This window comes from Mytilus galloprovincialis, chromosome 4, assembly GCF_965363235.1.
Source record: "Mytilus galloprovincialis chromosome 4, xbMytGall1.hap1.1, whole genome shotgun sequence".
Taxonomy (NCBI): domain Eukaryota; kingdom Metazoa; phylum Mollusca; class Bivalvia; order Mytilida; family Mytilidae; genus Mytilus; species Mytilus galloprovincialis.
This window is the reverse complement of record NC_134841.1, coordinates 98,365,178-98,389,281: the sequence shown is the minus strand read 5'-3', so window position 1 is coordinate 98,389,281 and position 24,104 is coordinate 98,365,178. Positions and strand designations below refer to the sequence as shown.

The 24,104-nt window shown below is 33.6% G+C and overlaps 1 long non-coding RNA gene across 1 annotated transcript; it reads right to left on the bottom strand.

The window, feature by feature from the left end:
• Positions 1-784: 784 nt before the first annotated feature.
• LOC143073570 (uncharacterized) lies at positions 785-16,911 on the bottom strand. The gene is made up of 5 exons (XR_012977532.1): positions 16,824-16,911; positions 4,515-4,601; positions 2,862-3,768; positions 2,336-2,402; positions 785-854 (listed from the first exon to the last, which is right to left on the bottom strand). It is a non-coding gene; the product is annotated as an uncharacterized LOC143073570 (long non-coding RNA).
• Between the last annotated feature and the right edge of the window lie 7,193 nt (positions 16,912-24,104).

The following is a 24,104-nucleotide window of genomic DNA, read 5'->3' as shown; positions in this document are numbered from 1 at the left end:
ATCTGTAACAAAAACTATCAATTAATATCACCATTAAATAGAGGCTATTTGCTGTTTCAAGTTTTCAGAATTAAATCTTTGAATTAGCATGTCAACGTTACATTAAAACCTAAAGCTTGCTCTTTTTGCAGAGGACTGCTTTTAACATTTTTTGATTTGAGCGTCACTGATGAGTCTTTTGTAGACGAAACATGCGTCTGGCGTAAATATTAAATTTTAATTCAGGTATCTATGATGAGTTTAATTTACAAGTCCCATTTTAACATGAAGTATCTTTTTGTCAAATTGTTGAGGAAAAAAACTAATTCCATTGCCTATCAAATATAAACATAAACTTAAGCAAACTGTAATGTACTTACATGTGGCCAGTCCTATACCGATGAGTCATCATTCTTCATCTGTCGAGGAGGGCAACATATACTAGATGCTGTATCTGTAACAAAAACTATCAATTAATATCACCTTTAAATAGAGGCTATTTGCTGTTTCAAGTTTTCAGAATTTAATCTTTGAATTAGCGTGTCAACGTTACATTAAAACCTAAAGCTTGCTCTTTGCAGAGGACTGCTTTTTACATTTTTTAATTTGAGCGTCACTGATGAGTCTTTTGTAGACGAAACATGCGTCTGGAGTAAATATTAAATTTTAATTCAGGTATCTATGATGAGTTTATTTACAAGTCCTATTTTATCATGAAGCATCTTTTTGTCAAATTGTCGAGGAAAAAAACTAATTCCATTGCCTATCAAATATAAACATAATTTTAAGCAAACTGTAATGTACTTACATGTGGCCAGTCCTATACTCACGAGTCTTCATCTGTCGAGGAGGGCAACATATACTAGATGCTGTATCTGTAACACAAGAGTGCACACGCTGAAATGCCTCGCCTTCTATACTAATCATTGATATTATGTTGATAGTCCTAAGTATAAAGCTAAGCTTTATTACAACTGTCACATAAACTTAACATTAACCAAGATAACTTAACAAAGATCAATGAACCTTCAAAAAGAGGTCCAGGTCAGATGAACCATGCCAGGCAGACAGGTACAGCTAACAATGCTTCTATACAACAGATATAGTTGGCACATTACTTATATTTTAAGAAAAATAGACCAAAACACAAAAACTTAACACTGTGCAGTGAACCGTGAAAATGAGGTCACGGTTAAATAAAACCTGCTCGACTGACATAAAGATCATAAAATATTTCCATACACCAAATATAGTTGACCTATGGCATATAGCATTAGATAAAAAGACCAAAACTCAAAAACTTAACTTTGACCACTGAACCATGAAAATGAGGTCAAGGTCACATGACATCTGCCCGCTAGACATGTACACTTAACAATCATTCCATACAACAAATATAGTAGACCTATTGCATATGGTAGGAGAAAAACAGACCAAAACACAAAAATTTAACTATAACCACTGAACCATGAAAATGAGGTCAAGGTCAGATGACACCTGCCAGTTGGACATGTACACCTTACAGTCCTTCCATACACCGAATATACTACCCCTATTGCTTAGTATCTGAGATATGGACTTGACCACCAAAACTTAACCTTGTTCACTGATCCATGAAATGAGGTCGAGGTCAAGTGAAAACTGTCTGACAGACATGAGGACCTTGCAAGGTACGCACATATCAAATATAGTTATCCTATTACTTATAATAAGAGAGAATTCAACATTACAAAAAATTTGAACATTTTTTTCAAGTGATCACTGAACCATGAAAATGAGGTCAAGGACATTGGACATGTGACTGACGGAAACTTCGTAACATGAAGCATCTATATACAAAGTATGAAGCATCCAGGTCTTCCATCTTCTAAAATATAAAGCTTTTAAGAAGTGAGCTAATGCCGCTGCCGTAGCCACCGCCGTAGCCCCCGCCGGATCACTATCCCTATGTCGAGCTTTCTGCAACAAAAGTTGCAGGCTTGATAAAAAACTATCAATTAATATCACCTTTAAATAGAGGCTATTTGCTGTTTCAAGTTTTCAGAATTTAATCTTTGAATTAGCGTGTCAACGTTACATTAAAACCTAAAGCTTGCTCTTTACAGAGGACTGCTTTTAACATTTTTTTATTTGAGCGTCACTGATGAGTCTTTTGTAGACGAAACATGTGTCTGGCGTAAATATTAAATTTTAATTCAGGTATCTATGATGAGTTTATTTACAAGTCCCATTTTAACATGAAGCATCTTTTTGTCAAATTGTTGAGGAAAAAACTAATTCCATTGCCTATCAAATATAAACATAACTTTTTTTTTTTTCCTTAAACATAAACTTAAGCTAACTGTAATGTACTTACATGTGGCCAGTCCTATATTCATGAGTCTTCATCTGTCGAGGAGGGCAACATATACTAGATGCTGTATCTGTAACAAAAACTATCAATTAATATCTCCTTTAAATAGAGGCTACTTGCTGATTCAAGTTAGAGGCTATTTGCTGTTTCAAGTTTTACAGAATTTAATCTTTGAATTAGCGTGTCAATGTTACATTAAAACCTAAAGCTTGCTCTTTGTAGAGGACTGCTTTTAACATTTTTTTATTCGAGCGTCACAGATGAGTCTTTTGTAGACAAAACATGCATCTTGCGTAAATATTAAGTTTTAATTCAGGTATCTATAATGAGTTTATTTACAAGTCGCATTTTCACATGAAGCACCCATTAAATTTAACAATGATATATCAAAATTTTAAATTTGCTCTCTGCAGAGATATGCTTTTTAATATGAGGCATCTTTTTGTCAAACTGTTCATGTAAAACTGATTGTTTTGCCTTACAAACATAAACATAGTTTTCAGATAAACTGTAATGAACAAATACATACAGCTAGGTTGACTCTTTCTATCTGCCATGAATCTATCTTCTTCCGTCTAGGAGGGCAACATAGATTAAAGAAAAGCCGTCTTTTTAACAAAAGCTATAAATCAATATCAGCTTTAAAAAGACACTAATTGCTGTTTTAATTTTCAAATTGTTTTTGAATTTTAAAATTTGTGGAAAAAGAGCCAATTATGAAAATCTATTTTGGTGCATCAGCCATTATAGCCTTGCTATCAAATGTCAAGAAATTGGTAAATATCAAAATGAAATTTTCTATACCCTTTAATGAACAAACCCATTTATACTCTGGAGAAACTATAAGTCTTGGGTCAAAGTCAATCCAATGTTTTAATGCATGAACATTAATCAATGCTATATCAAAAACATGATTTCACTACAACACATCAATAAAGAGGTCAATAATGAATATGTTTTTTGAATGGGCTAGGTTCAATGGTCCCTAGTCGCTTTCAACTTGGATATTTTGTCTAGAGTCTTCAGTCCAGGTGCAGTGTTTGTGTCATCAGTCCAGTTGTGTCTCCAGTCAAGGTGCAGTGTTTGTGTCTTCAGTCCAGTTGTGTCGCCAGTCCAGGTGCAGTGTTTGTGCAATATATAGTATCTACAGAGTAGAGATGAGTAAAATTATTTTTAATCAATTTTCTTCACAAGTTAGTTAATTATATTTCATTTTAAAATATGGTCAATGACCTAGGATACACTTAAAAGTTAGTGTGCTTATAGGGAGGGATCCATGCCGTTACAATGTTTTGTTAAAGAAATGGCACCCAACATCATAACCAGTTTTTAAAAATGAAAAAGTTATCTTTAATTGATGTAAGCATGGCTATGGTAAATGTTATTTTGAAAAAGTTTTAAATTTCTTTAATTGATGTTATCATTTTGAAGAAATGCTGAAAAAAAAATGGTCATCAAAATTTTATATGAAGGAACAAGATTATTTAAGAGAAGGCATACACATAAATTAGCTCATTGAAATATATATTTATATGAACGTGTTTAACGACCTTGACTGGCTTTTCAGCCCTCACATGGTCGGTCATTGAAATAAATATCTTAAATACCTAAATAATAATTCTAACTAGTTTTAAATGCTTTATAATGGACATCTCCTTTAAATCAACATAATTAATCTATTTCTAATCCATCTAAGGCAATTTTGTAATTTTATGCAAAACCAAATCATGAAAATTCAAGTCAGCTGACTTTGGACTACCATTCAATTTTAAAAAATTGTTTTGTCTTTTCAAAAACTTTTTTCTATTCATGGTGATTATGAACCTGAAAAAATGAAGGCGTTTTGTCAGTTAATACCATTATTTAAGTATCTTGTGATATGAAGTCATCCTTCCTTTCTAAATAAACATGTTAGTTCACAGATATACGAAACAAAATAACTTCTCTGGCTTAGGTCTAACTAATTATTATAAAATCTTTAGTAAGCTCACATACCAATGTCCCCCAATTAAAGATCAATAGCTCATGGCATAGTTTTATCTGTTTAATATTGAAAACCAATTAACGATTTGGAGTCAGCTCAAGGAAAACATAAATGACTAATTGGTTAAAACCTACTTAGTATTGGGTGTAAAAATAAGATTTTTCAAATCATTTATCATAAATAAAAAGCAGACTATACCTAAGGGCAACCATAGTCTGGCTCTCCACAATGCATCTCAATTCCAAGTAAGATGACTGAAGGTCAAGTTCATATCGAATTCAAGAACTGAAATGAAATGAACAACGTAAGTCAATGAAGTAAAACATGCAAGTTTAACTTATTTCCAATGAACTACTTCAGGATGAACGACATGACTTCAACCCCTTACTACATTTCAATGTAAACATGCATTTAGTGAAGGTTGCATGACCTCCAAGCTTACAAGGTGTTATTCTGACATAAAAAATTCAAAAGCTGCAGATTATTTCCAAAATCAGTTACAAGGAATATAAAATTGAAGGTTGGTCTGATTGCCTTGGACAAGTTGAGTTCATTCTTTGACAAGCACAAGCTGCAATCATATTATGCAGAATGTGTCCTAGGATGACCCTAGGGTGTGTTTGCATCGAAAATTGGTTGAAGAACAGGACAAAAAAACGGGAAAGAAAAATGGAAAGGCTGAAGGTTGACAAGGGTAACATTAATTGACCTTATATTTTACAATGCAGGCATAATAAAATCTGAGTAAAAGCTCTGACTTCAAAATATTGAATTATTTTGTCACGATTAAACAAACAGAAATGGTAACTCTATGGTATCATAACAATATTTATAGAATGCATGTCAGAGTCAACGGGGCTTTACTTAAACTTACACAGAATCCAGGCGGTTTATCAAATTGGGTTTCCCTGGGCAACAGAAAAACCTGTTTTTACAATGTTTTATATGCAAATGAGTACAACTGGTCCAAGAGAAATCATCAGGTTAGGCATGTGCATTTGATACATATTGAGGAATGCTGCTAAAACAAATATCTTATTGTCAAACTAGAACTTCAAATATATGCCATTTAAACAACTACAATAGATACAGAGTGGTTTCATACATGTTATAAGGTTTAAAAACTAGAGGCTCTGTGTCACTCACCTTGGTCTCTGTGCATATTAAAAAAGAAACACATGGATTCATAACAAAATTGTGTTTTGGTGATGGTGATGTGTTTGTAGATCTTACTTTGCTGAACATTCTTGCTACTTACAATTTATCTATCTATAATAGTATTCAAGACAATAACCAAAAACGGCAAAATTTCCTTAATCAAAGAGCTGATAGCTCTGAGGTGGAAGAAGGTGAATAAAAGGTAACCTGAATTACCACAAAAGCAGCCCCACTTACCAAGGCTGCTTTGATCCATTATCGTTATGATGTATTTTTTTTTTCTTCAAACAAGAAAAGGTCATAAGTACATGGATTTCCCATCCGTACAATCATTTTCTATGTTCAGTGGACTGTGAAAATTAGGTAAAATCTTTAAATTGGCAGTAAAATTAAGAAGATCATATCATAAGGAACACATGTGCACCAAGTTTCAAGTTGATTGGATTTCAACTTCATCAAAAACTACCTCGACCATAAACTTTATAACCAGAAGCAGGACGAACGGACAGACCAGAAAACATAATGCCCATAAATGGAGCATAAAAATAGTAAGGCTTGTTACATACCCGCCAACTTTTGAAAGTTCCCATAGGGGTTTTTAGTGCACAACAACAATTTTAAGGTTACAATTTTAAGCGAAGTATTTTGCACGATCTGGATGGTCTAGAAAAAGTGTCATATTTGTATGATGAACTTACATGCCTTTTTCTTAAGTCTGTTTGCATGATTCTAGTTATTAAATCGGTAGAAGAGATGAAGCTAGCAGATCAGTGTTTATTTTCTTGCGTAAGAATATTAGATGCTGGTTGAAATTTCCAATTTTGAATTATGCACACAAAGATGGACCTTTAACAGGTTGCGAACAACACTCCAAATGAGGGGTAACCTTATTGGAAGAACATTACAACCACTGTAAAAAATTAGCACATTTTTATTCATATTATTTGATGAAACTTTCCCCCAAGAACTATGCATCTATTAAGTACTAAATGGTCAAAATATGTCAAAAGAATTTTCTGTTGTTTCTAAACTTATATCTTCTTTATTAACTTGACCCCTCATTTAGAAAAGTTGTTCCAAATATAAGAATTTTCCCACTTTTGAGTTTAATAAAAATCTTAAAATGTTCTTTCTTTTATTCAACAGTAAAATGACCCCTTGTTTTAGGAACAGTCCCTTATTTAAGGGACACCACCCTGGGGCAGATCCAGCCATTTTAAAAAGGGGGGGTTCCTAACCCAGGACAAAAAGGGGGGGGGGTTCCAATTACACATCCCCATTCAAATGCATTGATCGTCAAAAAAAAGGGGGTTCCAACCCACGGAACCCCCCCTCTGGATCCGCGCCTGCCACTCATAATTGGAGGGGGGGTCCCAACCTGAATACAAAAATAAAATATGTTACAACCAGTATTATGTCAATAAATTAGTGACAAAAAATACTATTTACTATCTTTATTATGTTTATGGTAGTACAGTAGACTCCGGACAATCGGATACCCAAAATTTCAGCTAAAAATATCCGATTACCCGATATATTCAATTAGACGATGAATGTATATTCAATGAATATTCTACAATAATAAGTAGATCTATTGCTTAATATGTGAAAGGGCTGGAGGATTGATGGAGTGATTTTTATCAGTTACATCACCACGATGTTTGCAAGAAAAATTATCAGCTGATTATGTAGCTAATGATTAAATTTGTTTCCACTTGCAGTTTTTAAATCCTATATTTATTAAAATCAATCAAATGTCCTGACATATTTATGTAAATTATTATCTTTCATCCATAGTTTGTCTTTACTTGTTTAGTAAACAAATTATTTACATTTTCACACAGGTAAACTAATTTGGCTATAAATAGATCACAGCATGTCTGAGTAGAATCTCTTATCTAAAATCGTAATTGTTATAATTTTATTTCTTTAAATAATCAAATTTAAATTTATGAAAATAATCATGATTGATAAAATAGTATTGCATAAAGTTTACGCTTTCAGAGACTATTTATGTTTAGGTCATGGTTCTACAGGCTTCTTCAGATATTTGTAAACAAACCAATATGGCCGCCACACGTGATTACCTTTGCACATGTGAAAAAAATATTTCTGACAAAAGTCAGATTTCTCTTGTCAAAAGGGATTTATATTTATATATAATTGCAATAAATTATTCAGAAGGAGGTACATTCAGTTTCAATTATATTTCTTATTCTATGAGCATTTAGAGTTTAATCAAATTCTCCCAACAGTAACGTACTGCTCTTGTCAACTGAGTCTTGAATAATTTTATAAATAGATTCAAACCATTTGAAGCAGAAAGGCATCTAATTCACATGACAAGGAAAACAATGAATAAAGACACCAATTTAATAAGAAATAGATCCTTTTTATTTATTAAAAACAAAATCTTCTTGTCTGCAAGATTGCAAATTCGTAACTTCAAGGGCGAACTTGTAAACAGGGCGAGTTGTCCCAATACCAAATTCACGCATGCGTACTACAAATATCTACAGTAAAAACATCCGGTTAGAAGTAAACAAATAACCTTCATGGATTTCATGTCGATGAGATGAAATCTATTAATTTACATAAATAAAAAGGTCATATTTACGATAGTGATTGTTTTTCAATCCTAATTTACAAATTAAATGATTCAGATGCTTAATCATGTGTAAAAATCGGTGTCAGGAATCTAAGTTGTTATGAAATTGTAATACACAGAAACGAATGCGGCATACGGAGGCTTATATATAATGAGTTTAAAGTCGGTCCCATAGGTCTTCAGAAGACTTGTCTTCTTCCACCAAAAATTACAAATTGGGGGGCAGTAACGCAACAACCAGTTGTCCAATGCATCTGAAAATTTTAGGGCAGATAGATATTTACTTAAAAAACAATTTAATCCCTTGTAAGATTTTTTCTAAATGCTTTGGTTTCAGAGTTGTAAGCCAAAATCTACATTTTACCCCTATGTTCTATTTTAGCCATGGCAGCCATCTTGGTTGGTTGGCCGAGTCACCGCACACATTTTTAAAACTATATACCCTAATAATGATTGTAGCTAAATTTGGTTAAATTTGGTCCAGCAGTTTCAGGACCATGTTTGTCATCACATGTGAAACAGCTATTAAAAAATCATTACATATTTCAAAACCTTGAGCCTTAACCCCTAATCCCAAACTTTCTTTTTTGGAATGGAGCCATCCGATACAATTACTCCTTTTGGGCCCCTTGTTCCTAAACCGTTTGGACCAAATTCCCCAAAATCAAACCCAACCTTGTGTTTAAATTTCATAGAGATCCATTCACTTAAACAAAAGTTATTGTCCAGAAACTAAGCGTCCTCGGACAACGATAAAGACACCCGAATATGCGAATGCAAAATTTTTTTGCAGTCATATAAAAAGCACTTTTTTCCTCAAACATTTTTTTTATTAATATCTATAGGTTTAGAACCACTAATTCCGGCCCATTCAGAAAAAAACATACAAGAAATTAGTACATATTCAGTGATATTGTTTGCCTCAAATTACAGCCGAAATTCGGCCTTTTCCCCTAGAGACAATTCCCAATTACTAAAAAAAATGGCTTAAAATTCCTCCCAAAAAGTTTTACATTTTCCCCAAGCAGTGATGGCATTGGTAGTAATGTTTGTAAATATCGTATTCATGTTATTATTTTGATAATAGAGGGCACTTTTGAGATCCAGTTTTCTGATCAGAATCATCATGGTGTTTGTAACACATGTGGTTTTCAATGCATTAAGTACCATCATTGCTTCTGTTTCTTTCCCCTCTCCGAAAAGTACCTTTCAGGTTGAAAAGTCTGACAACCAAAATATACATGAAAAAAACTGTGCAAAAAAGACAGCAAAGGTCAGCAAAAAATCGGAGATGTGTTTATAATAAAATATACAAATTTCCCAATCTCAATAATTTTCCCAATAAAAAACGGTAGAGGTAGTTTTGAAAAAAGACAACAATATCACTGATATTTCAAACAAAATAGGTCCTACGCATATATAAGCTGTATCTTTGTCAATAACAGGAATATTAGGGTAATTTTAGTATCACACGAAAGATTGGGCACTTGGGATCAGTTTAGAACCCTTGTTGAAAATTTTATTTAAATTGTAAGAAAGTATATGCAATTCTAACTAGAGGCTCTAAAGAGCCTGTGTCGCTCACCTTGGTCTATGTGAATATTAAAGGAAGCAGATGGATTCATGACAAAATTGTGTTTTGGTGATGGTGATGTGTTTGTACATCTTACTTTACTGACCATTCTTGCTGCTTAAAATTATCTCTATCTATAATGAACTTGGCCCATTAGTTTCAGTGGAAAATGTTTGTAAAAATTTACAAATTTTATGAAAATTGTTAAAAATTGACTATAAAGACCAATAACTCCTAAGGGGGTCAATTGACCATTTCGGTCATGTTGACTTATTTGTAAATCTTAATACTTTGCTGAACATTATTGTTGTTTACAGTTTATCTCTATCAATAATAATATTCAAGATAATGACCAAAAACAGCAAAATTTCCTTAAAACTAACAATTCAGGGTCAGCAACCCAACAACAGGTTGTCCAATTCATCTAAAAATTTCAGAGCAGATAAATGTTGACCTGATAAACAATTTTACCTCATGTCAGATTTGCTCTAAATGCTTTGGGTTTTGAGTTATAAGCCAAAAACTGCATTTTACCCCATGTTCTATTTTTAGCCATGGCGGCCATCTTGGTTGGATGGCCGGGTCACCGGACACATTTTTCAAACTACTAACCCAAAAGATGATTGTGGCTAAGTTTGAATTAATTTGGCCCAGTAGTTTCAGAGGAGAAGATTTTTGTAAAAGATTACTAAGATTTACGAAAAATGGTTAAAAATTGACTATAAAGGGCAATAACTCCTAAAGGGGTCAACTGACCATTTCAGTCATGTTGACTTATTTGTAAATCTTACTTTGCTGAACATTATTGCTGTTTATAGTTTATCTCTATCTATAATAATATTCAAGATAATAAGCAAAAAGAGCAAAATTTCCTTAAAATTACTAATTCAGGGCCAGCAAGCCAACAAAGGGTTGTCCGATTCATCTGAAAATTTCAGGGCAGATAGATCTTGAACTGATAAACAATTTTACTTCATGTCAGATTTGCTCTAAATGCTTTGGGTTTTGAGTTATAAGCCAAAAACTGCATTTTACCCCATGTTCTATTTTTAGCCATGGTGGCCATCTTGGTTTGATGGCCGGGTCACCGGACACATTTTTCAAACTACTAACCCAAAAGATGATTGTGGCCAAGTTTCGATTAATTTGGCCCAGTAGTTTCAGAGGAGAAGATTTTTGTAAAATATTACTAAGATTTACGAAAAATGGTTAAAAATTGACTATAAAGGGCAATAACTCCTAAAGGGGTCAACTGACCATTTCAGTCCTGTTGACTTATTTGTAAATCTTACTTTGCTGAACATTATTGCTGTTTACTGTTTATCTCTATCTATAATAATATTCAAGATAATAACCAAAAACCAGCAAAATTTCCTTAAAATTACTAATTCAGGGCCAGCAACCCAACAACGGGTTATCTGATTCATCTGAAAATTTCAGGACAGATAGATCTTCACCTGTTTAACAATTCTACCCCATGTCAGATTTGCTCTAAATGCTTTGGTTTTTGAGTTATAGGCCAAAAACTGCATTTTACCCCTATGTTCTATTTTTAGCCATGGCGGCCATCTTGGATGGTTGGCCGGGTCACCGGACACATTTTTTAAACTAGATACACCAATGATGATTGTGGCCAAGTTTGGTTTAATTTGGCCCAGTAGTTTCAGAGGAGAAGATTTTTGTAAAAGTTAACGACGACGACGGACGACGGACGACGACGGACGACGGACGACGACGGACGCCGGACGCAAAGTGATGGGAAAAGCTCACTTGGCCCTTCGGGCCAGGTGAGCTAATAAAAGGGTTCATTTGGGCAAATTGGCCTGTTGTTCAGATCAGACGTTCCTGTTTTTGTACTATCAAACAAAATGTAATTATAAGTATTGAATGCTTATTTTTGTAACTTTATAGGGTTGTAAAAGCGTTGACCGTGCACACATTTTTAGAATGAAGCGCTTCCGCGATCATACAAAATGTACTTCGGTCAACTCTTTTACACCTCAATAAATTTACAAAAAGCATTAATTCTTAAATAATAAGGGAAATCACACTTTCATTGCAAAAGAAACAGGATTTCCGTTATAATTTATATTTACAGGGGTATAACTGGTTAAAGATAGTTGATCAGGACTTATCTTAGAAAGTGTGAACGACATTGCTGATGATAGGAGTTTCATAAAAATCTGGCAAGATTCATATACACATTAGAGTGTTAACAAGAACGAACGGACATAAGCATAGAGCAACCATTCAATCTGATACCCCTTCAAGTCAAGAAAACTATATGCATGCGCATAATAACCTAAACAAACCCTAGACTTGTGATTTGTAGCAAGGACGTATATTAAATGTAAATTAAACGACCTCCATTTCTTTCTGGAAGTACAATATCAAATATCAGTTTCATACAAGAGACATAAGAAAACTCCACTTCAGTTCTTATATAACAGAAACAGATTTATCGATCGGAATTCAGAACTCTTGCATGTTAATTGTTATAATCAAAGAGCAGAATGCTCTGAGGGATACGATTGCCATATAGTTTTCATTGACACATATATAGCAGTTCTGCCAACTTTTCATTAAGCAAATTCGTGAGATTTGGCCAAAATAGAAAAGATCAAAGAGGAAAACATTGATCCAAGGAATAATTATGACGTCTTGAAAGGCTATTATATTTTTTTTTCTTTGACGCCTTACTTCGACGTCGAAGTAAGGCGTCAAAGAAAAAAAAATATAATAGCCTTTCAAGACGTCATAATTATTTAGACTATGGCCTTGAAGGCATAAAACTTTGCTCAGTGCTTGGAGCACAAAAATCATGCTCGAAACAAGAAATCAAGCAATTTCATTGATTGATTTTCGAGTAGGAGTACAAAAAAACTGACTCGAAAGTTTTATGACCGCAAGGCCTGGTACAGCTGGATAGTATTATTTTCAAAACTAATTCAACTGCACATGCAAAGGTAATATAAATCTGAAGTCACTCAACTTTAAAAATAGCTAATCCTGGATACAAGTGTACGAGCAATGTACTTATTGTGTTTTATTTGTGTGCTATCAATTCCTGTCACTGAGAGAGAGAGAGAGAGAAGGTATTTCACTTCATAGTTCGAGATTACTCTGATGTCCGACGGCTGATTTGCCAGACAAGCTGGGACCGTGGGGGACTTTTATATTTTATGCTAGTATACTTAAATTACAAACTTAAATAGTCCCAGTCCCATATATTATATCAAGTATTATTGGATGCCGATTTGACTAGATGCCGATTTAACCAGGTGCCGATTTGACTAGATGCCGATTTAACCAGGTGCCGATTTGACTTTTCTATGGGTTCCGATATGACCAGGTGCCGATTTGACTTGTACCCAGTAATCTCGGGACTATTCACTTCGTATCTTATCACCGTTAATTCTAGGAGGAACCCCATTTCCCAGTCCCATATATTATATCAAATATTATTGGATGCCGAATTGACTTTTAAATAGGTGCCGATTTGACTAGATGCCGATTTGACTTGTACCCAGTAATCTCGGACTATTCATATCTTATCACCGTTAATTCTAGGAGGAACCCCATTTCTAACTCTTTAATTATTAATTTCCTTTGGGTCAGTGGGCATGAATCCTTCCGTACACACTCCTCTGTTTAAATTGAGATCGTTTTTAATATAATACGACGTTTATCGACATCTAACGAGCTAATTTTTTCTTGACGATTTTGACGGGAAATACTTCTGAAAGGGAGACAACTCGAAACGATAATATGGAAGACTCCATTTCGGCTAAAGGGGTGTTATAGGTAAAACTTCATTGATTTTAATTTAAATGATGCATATGATTTTAAATTATGCAACAACAATATTAAACACTCAATAGCAGGCAGACATAGAAAGAATCCAATGAGTTTCAAATTAATTAATAAGCGGGGAATCCAGAACAACCACTCAATCTGAAACCCCTTGAAATCAAGAAAACTATACGCATGCGCATTAATACATAAACAAACCCGCGACTTGCGATTTGGAACAAGAACGTTTATTTAATTTATGATATGATGAATGAGTCTCAATTTCTTTATGAGAGTACAGTATCAGTTTCATAACAATATAGAAAACTCCACTTCAGTTCTTATATGACAGAAATAGAATTATCGGAATTCAAAGAACACTCGCATTTATCAAAATTGGGGAATTCCCTCTGACGTGTTTCTAAATTTATAAAAACACTAAATATAAATACTGCTTAATTCTGATTTTCCGTGTTGTTAAAAACACGCATATAAGTCAAGGGAAAAATCAAACATGAAGATTATGAGAAGAACATTACAGGAAAGTTGTTTATGTTCAATCCTTTTGCTTGTTTTTACCTTTTAAAGCAAGACAATCATAAGAATCTGAGATGTTGCTGAATGTTTAGAATAAAACGGTTGACGTGAGGGAATGAGCCCTGAGTCAACGGTAAAAGTCTACAGATTGCTTAAAAGCAATCGTATCCCAAAAACTGGGGAATTCCCTCTGACGTGTTTCTAAATTTATAAAAACACTAAATATAAATACTGCTTAATTCTGATTTTCCGTGTTGTTAAAAACATGCATACAAGTCAAGGGAAATATCGAAACATGAAGATTATGAGAACAGCAATATAGGAGAGTTGTTTAAATTCAATCCATTCGTTTTTTATACATGTACCATTTAAAGCAAGACAATCTCAGGAATCTGAGATGTTCCTTGATGTTTAGAATAAAACTGTTGACGTGAGGGCATGGCTCCGAGTCAATGGTATAAGTCTACAGATGGCTTAAAAGCAATCATATCTCAAAAAGGTCCCATAAAATTTTGCCTGGATTGACTCCGCAATAGTTTGGCATTCATGTCGTTTAAGTTTTGTCCATGCCTCTCTTTGATCCAGTTAAAAAAGGTCAAATTTTAGTACGTCTGAAGCTGTCGAAATGAAATGTACACCCCTAAACACAGAATTGACAATATTTTGAGTTAGAGCTGGTAGAAGTTTCTATAGTTTTGATATTATTTGTCCCATTAGTAGTACACAACACTGCAAGTCTTTTTGATATAGAGCAGGTGCGATTTTTTTTAATTTGAATTTATTGTCTAAAAGAAATGCACTACAAAATAATTATTACTGTTCTCAGGCCTATTGCTTATAGTTCAAGAAAAACAGACCAAAACGCAAAAACTTAACACTGACCAATGAACTCTGAAAATGAGGTCACAGCGAAATTAACCAGCGCAATTTACATGTACATAATGAAATATTTCAATACACCAAATAAAGTTGACCTATTGTATTTAATAGAAAATAGACCAAAACTCAAAAAGTTTGACCACGGAACCATGAAATGAGGTCAAGGTCAGACGACACCTGGCAGCTAGAGATGTACTACACCTTACAATCCTTCCATACACCAAATATAGTAGACCTATTGCATACCAGTATAAGACAACTGATACAGCTCTGAATTTGGATTGTGATCAAATTTTTTACATATAATGGGTTTCTGACATAAAACAAATGTCAAGATCTTACCAATCTATTGCGCAATATTGTGCAATTAAAGATTTCTTCTTTAAACTTTTCAAACATTTGGAATTTGAGAAATTTGGGGAAAAAAATTGAAAACTACTACCACCCCCCTCTTTTTTGCAATTAGTACAAAACATGACATATATTTATATATAATTTATAAGTACTGTCAGGGAGGTAAATCTGAACATACCAAATATTATATGTTTAATGTTTTTGAGTTAACTCCCTTTCATTGCTTTTAAATTGTCCATTGGTTTTTCCCCATTTGTGCCCCTAATTCTTAATATTTTGAGCCATCACCCCCCCCCCCCCCCCAAATCAATTCCAACCTTCCTTTAGTGGTATTGAACCTTCTGGTAAAATTTCAAAGAGATCCATTAACTAAAACTAAAGTTATTGTCTGGAAACTAAATGTGTCTTCGGACGACCACGCAGACAACATGATAGCATTAAACAACGCGTCGTATAAAAATCAGACAAAAACACAAATACTTTACTTAAATATAACCATTGAAATGAGGTCAAGGTCAGATGACACCTGTAAGTTGGACATGTACCGGTACACCTAACAGTCTTTCCATATACCAAATATACTAGACCATGTAGACCTTTTGTTCATAGTATCGGATATATGGGGTTATAACCACCAAAACTTGAAACCTGGTTTCACGGGGACCTTGCAAGGTACCATACCTGCCAAGTTTTCAAAATGCCCATGGGGGTTTTTCGTGAAAGATGGTTCTTATAGTCCTATAAAACCTTCAAGGGGGCCTTTAAATATATTCTGATTAATGTGTTTTTTTAGTTTCTTTGTGCTTTAACAAGCTCATAGCCATTGTTAAATAAATTGTTTTCTTTAAAATAGTGGACAAAATTGCTCTTACAAAATTTCCACTTGGGAGCCTCCATGGGGGAAATCCCCCACAAATAGTGACAGTTGGCGGGTATGACTGGTACACACATATCAAATAGTTTTCCTATTACTCATAATAAGACAAAAATTAACATTACAAAAAATCTTAACTTTTTCTTCAAGTAGTTATTGAACCATTAAAATGAGGTCAAGGACATTGGACAGACCAAAACTTCCCAACATAAGGCATCTATATAAAAAGTATAAAGCATTATAAGCTTTCAAGAAGTTAGTTAACGAAACAGTTGCTGCCATATCACTATCTACAATGTATATCACTATAATAATTTAACTGGCAATTTCGACAACAAAAAAATCCTATTTTATAGGATAAAACTCAAATTAACCCTATTACATAAAACAATTTTCTTTTCAATGCCATGTTATTTCAAAATCTATTCACACGAGCATACTCGGTCTACTCGAACGAGAAAGCCACAGAATTCAGCCATTCTGTGGTTAAACCAGAGATTAAATACAATAACATTATGCATATTTAATGATGACATGTTCTCGTCTTATCTTTATTCACCAATGTATTTTTGATAAAGTGATAACAAAAAGTTTTCGACAGTCTGTCACCAAAATGAAATTGACATTACGATATTGTGTAATATTTAAAACTTGATATTAATATACTGATTCTATACTGGTAACAAAACTAGGCAATATCTCATCTATAAATAAAGAAAGAATAAACCCTACCTTTTAGACGAAACTTTCATAACAAATGTATGAACAGTCCTTCAGTTCAAAATGGATACGCCGGCAAGAGTTGAGAACTGTTACTTATAAATAGAAAATCCCGCCAATAGTAGCCAACAATAAACAAAATGCACGTGGTGCCATGAACCGTGAAAAACGGGGGTTTCCCGAATATACAATATTAATCACTAATTTAATCTAATTAATTGGCAAAAATAATGAAGAATAATGAGTGCTGAAATATAAACCGAATTGGAAATATATTTAAAGAATTGGAAAATTTGGGGAAATTAAAGAATTCATATTCGGGATAAAGATAATAAATTTTGTACAGAAAAAACTGCAATAATGGCAGATTTAGGCAAAAAATATACTGAGAAAAGAGCAATGTTCAAAATAAAGTCAGGGCCGTAACTACATGGAGGCAAATGAGGCAAATGCCTCATGTTGGAAATTTCAAAAAAAAAAAAAAAAAAAAAACTGAAACAAGATTGTCTTCATATCAACTTGAATTGTTTTCACGGAAAGTGTCTTGCAAGAAGCAAGTTCTCTTCACTCTGATATCGTCCCTGCATGTTTTTTGTGATCCATGTTTCTATTTTACTTTTAGTTTTCAGAGTTGATGGTCTATTGTTTGTACTTCTGTGTTCCGGGTTTGTCTTTTGTTCATTTATTGTCCTACTTTATAACTATAGCCTGCAGAGTGTTGATTTTCATTTGTAAAGTGTGGTTTTGCAATGTTGCAAGTACACCGATGTCCAGACATTGCACGAGAAACTATTTTAAGAATAATATTTCTAAAAATATACGATGCTACTGGACATAGAAAAAAAATTGTCGTTTCTGCATGGAGAATTGAATTTGATATTAAAGAATACAAAACTGGCTCTTTTTTGTAGATAAGCCTAGATAGCTGACATGGTTTAAATTAAAGTAAGACTACCAATTTCCCGGTATCAAATCATCTTTAAAAAAACATCAATGTATTGCCATATGACCTTTTACATTGAAGGATTAAACTTGCATGAAGTCGTGTTCAGACTCTTAAACAGAAAATAAAAGAATATGGAGTAAACGTGCACAGGACCTTATCTCACACAAAGTCAATGCATAGAAAAATACAAATGATCAATGGCCAAAGTTTTTTTTTCCCTATTCTTCATCTTGATAGTTGATGGAAGGTCTTCAACAATAAAAGAATCATTAATACCGTAAGACAAGGTCAAGATGGTCCTTAGTGTCGACTTTAGCAGACGAGTACTAGTACTTAAAGTATAATACTGCATTGTCACTTTATTTAAATCTAGTCATAAAAAAATAACCAAAGTCTGTCTGAATTAAGCACAATACAAGACAAGAACAGTCAGACATAATGATTATGAGAATTTCGGTTTTTGCTTTATCCTACATATCGGTCTACTTTTAATGTTGTCCCCGTAAAACCTAAAAGTCTTAAATTACAATGAATCTATGTTCTTGCTTTGAGACAAGAATATTGTCGAAAGAAATAGCTAAAAATGAATTGCGTTTCAATGTAAGAAAGAGTCCGGGAAAAGCTCAGAATGCACGATTTTGCGTTATTTTCTCAGAGCTTCTGGGGGCCTTGAGCGGCGGCCCCCAGACACCTCGCCAAAAAATTTCGCCTCGCTACGCTCGGCGAATATACTTTGCCTCAATATTAAAAGAGGCTAGTTACGGCCCTGAAAGTTATCAATTAATGATAGTTTTAAAGATAAAAGATAATGAGCAAATGATTAAAAAATATGAGTGGAGAATACAGTATGAAAGACCCGGCTTATTAAGTGGCGGATAAGGAAATTTTCATAAGGGAAGTCCACTGACTGCCTAAGAGGGAGCCCAGTCCAGTCATGCATCAGTGATTCCCTAATTCTTCCCACAAAAGGGGGTGTCGCGGGCTTCCCAGTCCTCCTAAAAGTCTACTTTTTACAGAAAAAAACAAAATTAATAAAAACACGAGATTAATATTAGAGCAGTGCTTCACAATATAGATCATATAAATACACCAGTTTTTATTTTTTTGTGCGAGTTTTTAAAGGTGGAAGTGCCTTAAACTTGAAAAGATTATATTTTTTTTTCTTTCACTACCACTATTCATTCATGTCATTAGAATTCGATCAAATTCAGAATCATAAAAAAATCGAATGAAGCACATATGCACTTTATTATAAGTTGCTCCATCCTGCAATTAGTTTACTTTACTAACCTATTATGAGCTATTATGAGGGGGGGACAGGGGTAAGGGAGACAGGGAGAAAGGGGGTAGGAGAAAGGAGAGGAAGGCTGGGAGAAAGGAGAAAAAGTTGGAGAATGGAGAAAAAATAAAATATCTCTCCTTTTAAAAAATGATCTAATATTTCAAGAAAAAATATCTCAAAAGGAGATGTTTTATTCTAATGGGAGAAAGGAGAACGGGGGTAGGAGAAAGGAGAAGAGGGGTGGGAGAAGGGAGAAGGGTACCCCCTGTCCTCCCCCTATATTATACTGCAACTTGAAGTCTTCTGATAAAAAAAAATAGTTAAACTTTTTATAAGGCAAGGGGAAAGAATATAATCATTTTGAAATTGAGAATGGAATGGGGAATATGTAAAAGATCGAGACAACAACTCGACCAAAGACTGACAGATAACAGCCAGTTATATAGCGAAAAAATCTGGCACCTGGAGCTTTATAAATAAAAATGTACAATGGTTCACAGTGACGGATTATGCCAGACATTTTCATAAGTGGGTGCCCACTGACTGTCTAAGAGAGGGCCGGATCCGGTCATGCTTCAGCGGTTTCCTATATAATCAACCAAATTTTACCCAAGAAAGGGGGCCGTTTCCCTGCCCCCTAAATCCGCCTCTGGTTCAGTGACAATGGACGTTATGCTCAACTTCAAAACATATAAATGAACTAAATAAAAAAAAACGTGAAAGGCCAGAGGCTCTTGACTTGGGACATGCGCAAAATGCGGCGGGTTTAAACATTTTTTGTGAGTCTCAACCCTTCCCCTATACCTCTAGCCAATGTAGAATAAAGAAAAAGACAGCAATGCGCACAGTAAAACATAGTTTAAATGAAGTCCTAGTTCGATGTCAGAATAGGTAACGAAAGAAACTAAACAAAATGAAATGAAACAAAACATAAATTAACAAAGGACTACTAGTAGTTACTGACGTGCCAGCTCCAGACCTCAATCAATTTGTCTACAGCAACACCAAAAATGTCATGATAAAAAGTTTCATAAAGATAAACAGTTATAGCGTTTGTTTGAACTTTGATATTTAATCACAGGGTTGTTTCAAAAGAAACAAATGCTCCATATGCTTTTTATTCAGAAAAATGTGAAATTAGAGAGATTATTTATTTATGTTAACAATGGATTTTTTTTTATAAATTCTTATGTTTCAAGTTATTTTTTCACGTTAACAGTTAGGCATACATCTTTCTATCAGTCAGGATCTGACTTCGTCAAATATTTCTCCCAATTACGCCAGCCAATTTGTACAATTGTAAAAATTGGAAGGTATTATATACGGATGACGCACCTTGAAAACGACAAAATCATCCACATTACGCTATAACAATCCTTACAGACATATGTTTCTACTAATTTTTGAGCAGCATTTAATGTACCTTTCTGTCTTTAGTCAACTTGAATTTTGTTCTAATCGGTTGTCTGAAGTAATTTTAGGAAAGTTCAAAAACATTTTAAAAAAATTAATTAAATATTTCGTGGAATGGCAGACTAAACGTTTTCAAAGGTTGAAGACTTATAACCCTAGATAACTCGTACAAATAAGTTACGTCATGCATTTTTTAAGATACACTTGAAAAGTTTGTCGTCAAGTACTTTCAGAAAATAATTGTTATTCGAGCACACCTACTATGTTGTTATGACTCATCGGAAAGGTATTTCACTTGACCGACGTATTTCTATTTTTGGAACTTTAAATTTTTAATGATATTAAATCAACCTGTAGCCAAAATATGTAAAAGTAATAGAATCTGAAGCGAGATGATGTATCAAACATTTTTGCTTTATAAGTTTTCAAGGCAAAAAAGTCAACTCAAACACGCCCGAAAACATTTAAAGTGCACTCTACTTTCCCTTTATAATGAAAGTATTGCCCATTTTTTACGATTTAAAAAAAAGCTGTAGTGGAGGGGGGTCAGAGATACAACTTAAGGACGCATTCCTCTGATGTTTCAGTCTCGTTGAAATCTCTTTCGTGATTTTTTCAGGTAATACAAGTGGCAAATATCAATCAATAAAAAATATATCATTGACATTTAATTAAAAAAAAAAAAACCCACGATCAATTGTATTGAATTTAGCCTTTATACTGAATTATTTGAGTGTTGATATCTTATTTATTACATCACAGTGTTCGTGTATCCAGCTACAAAATGCATGCCCTAAATTGTTTGCATTAGAATTAGGCGCGGAGTTAATTTGCGTCAAAACGCTGCGGTGTATGCACATTCATTTTGGAGCTTAACAACTATATAGTATTAATAAATCAACTTGAATAATTATGTTTGTATGTTAACGTTTGTTTTTGTTTCACTTCTGAGTTTCTGATATTCCGTTGTTTTCCATATGTAGTTGATGTGTTTCCCTCGGTTTTGGCTTGTAAGCCGGATTTGTTTTATCTTGATCTATTTATGACTTTTAAAAATGTATATATATACAACTGGTGCATTTTTTCATTCGCCCTACTGCTTACCATACGGGTTGATACAGCTACTGCAGAAATATTCTTTAATGGTAGATCATAGAGGTATATATTTCTTGAGATAAAATTTTCTTATAATTGAAGATTTGACTATGCTTTTTTCATTTTTGTTTTCTACATTTCGGGGCATTTAAAAGCCTTAAGCTTTTCACTCAAGTTTTCTTTATTATTTTATGGGATCTGAAATACGATACATGGTTAGCCTTCTTATATTACACCTTGAACCATCCGTGATTATTTCCAGTCTCAATTGCAGTATGCGGTATTGGTTTTGATCATTGTTGAATGTCGTACTATAACCTATATAGCCGTTTGTTAACTCTAGTGTAGAGTTTTCTTATTAGCAATCATATAACATCTTCAACTTTTTATATAGTCTCTAAATTAGACAGATAATGGCAATGGAGAATGTGTCAAAGAGATAACACAACCAAAGAGTAAAAAAAACCAACACAGACGAAGTCCACCTATTGGTCTTCAACACATCGAAAAAATCCCCGGAGGCGGACTCCAGCTGGCCCCTAAATAAAAACTTTGTACTAGTTCAGTGAAAATGGACGCCATACTTAACTCCTAAACATATAAACATAAATTTCACCTCTTTCTCGATAGCGAGACTAAAAAAAGTATGCTGACTAGTTCAAAGTAGGTAATTTTGCGTAGCCACGAGTAGATAAAAATTACGCCAACAGAATAAAGCTAGGATCAATGCCTTCATGATGGTCCTTTTTGAACAGGAACTTTAATGGATTGAGCAAACAAATTCCAGTGTCTTTTCTATGCGGTACGGGTTTTACTCATTTTTAAAGGTCGCACGTTGACTAATGTTGTTATTAAGGTTCATCATAACCTTTACGCAAATATGGCCGTATTTACACTTGTACTACAAATTTCACTCTAAGTATATTCAAACCTGTGCATCTGGAAAATGTTTATATCATGGCTGGACCTAGATACATAAAATTCAAAGGCATTTTAAGTCTCAGAATATTAAAAACTAAACTAAATGTTGCTATTCATTTAAGCTCACCTGAGCCGAAGGGCCAACTGAGCTTTTCTCATCACATGGCGTCCATCGTTGTCCGTCTTCTCGTTGTCGTCGTTAAATTATAACATTTTGAACTTCTTCTAGAGAACCACGAATGGAATGAAACATGGCATGCATGTTCCTTGGAGGTGCTGACGTAGTGTTGTCACTTTGTAGCTGATCCATCATCCAATATAAGAGTTAGAAAACTTGACCTGACCAACTTGACTTTGAATCTACTAATGTCCTGACCGATATGTAACGGATAAAAAATGTTTTATTACTGACAAGATAGTCTTCAAATTCGACACCAAGGAAGATTAAAACATTTGATACAAAAATATAAGAAAAAAAAGAAAAAAAATATTTTCAAGAGTTAGAAAACTTGACCTGACCAACTACGTCTTTCCTGTGACTAATGTCCTTACCGATGTAAAATGGTTATAACTTTTTTATTCTTTGAAGGATCGATTCCAAATTTGATGTCAAGGAAGATTATAATACTAAATATAGAGATACAAGAATTTTTTTTTTTTTAAATTAATTTAAAGAGTTCGAAAACTTGACCTGACTAACGTCGACTCTGCCCTGACTAATGTCCTGACCGATGCAGAAAATGTTGATATCTTTTTATTATTGAAAAAAAAAAATGACAAGTTCCTTACCAAGGAAGACGATAGCATAAAATATAGGAATTTATGAGAAAAAAAAATGTTTGTTAATTTTTGAAATGTTAGAAAACTTGACCTGACCAACTTGATTTTTGTCATGACGAATGTCCTGACCGTTATAAAAATGCCAATAGCCAATAACCTTTTTATTATTTAATGAAATATTACCAAGTTTGTTATCAGGGAAGATTACAACACTAAGTATAACAATGTAAAATAAAAATATTTTTAACTTGACCTGACCACTGTTTACCTTGTCCTGCAATGACTTGACCGATGAAGAAAAGACAAATATTATATAACCGGCTGTTTTTTCTCTCTCTAAGGACTGAATAGACTTAATTCTTAAAAATTATATTGATATATTATTTTTTTTATTTACATATAGTTAAGAACTTGGATGCACTTTTTATAATTCATAATTAATATATATGTGTAGAAGCTGGGAACAGTATATCTAATATATATGTGTTCCGAACCATATGAGTATTTGGACCATACGCGTATGGTCATGACCATATGCGTATACTCATATGGTCGGACCATATGAGTATAATACTCGTTTGGTTATGAACGGGCCGGACCATACGAGTATTTGGACCATATAGGTATATATTTTTTTTTTCAAATTCCATTTTTAATGTTTCAATAATACAGAAAGTTTATCTAACAGTAATGGTTATATGACAATTTATTAATTTGATAATCCAAAACTACGTAAAAATTAAATATTGATGCCAAAGTTAGTTTTCATCGCTAGTTACATTTTTGCATGTAGGCTTGGGTGACATTTACTTCCACACGGTATCATATTTTTTTTGCATTTGCAAAATAAATTGTG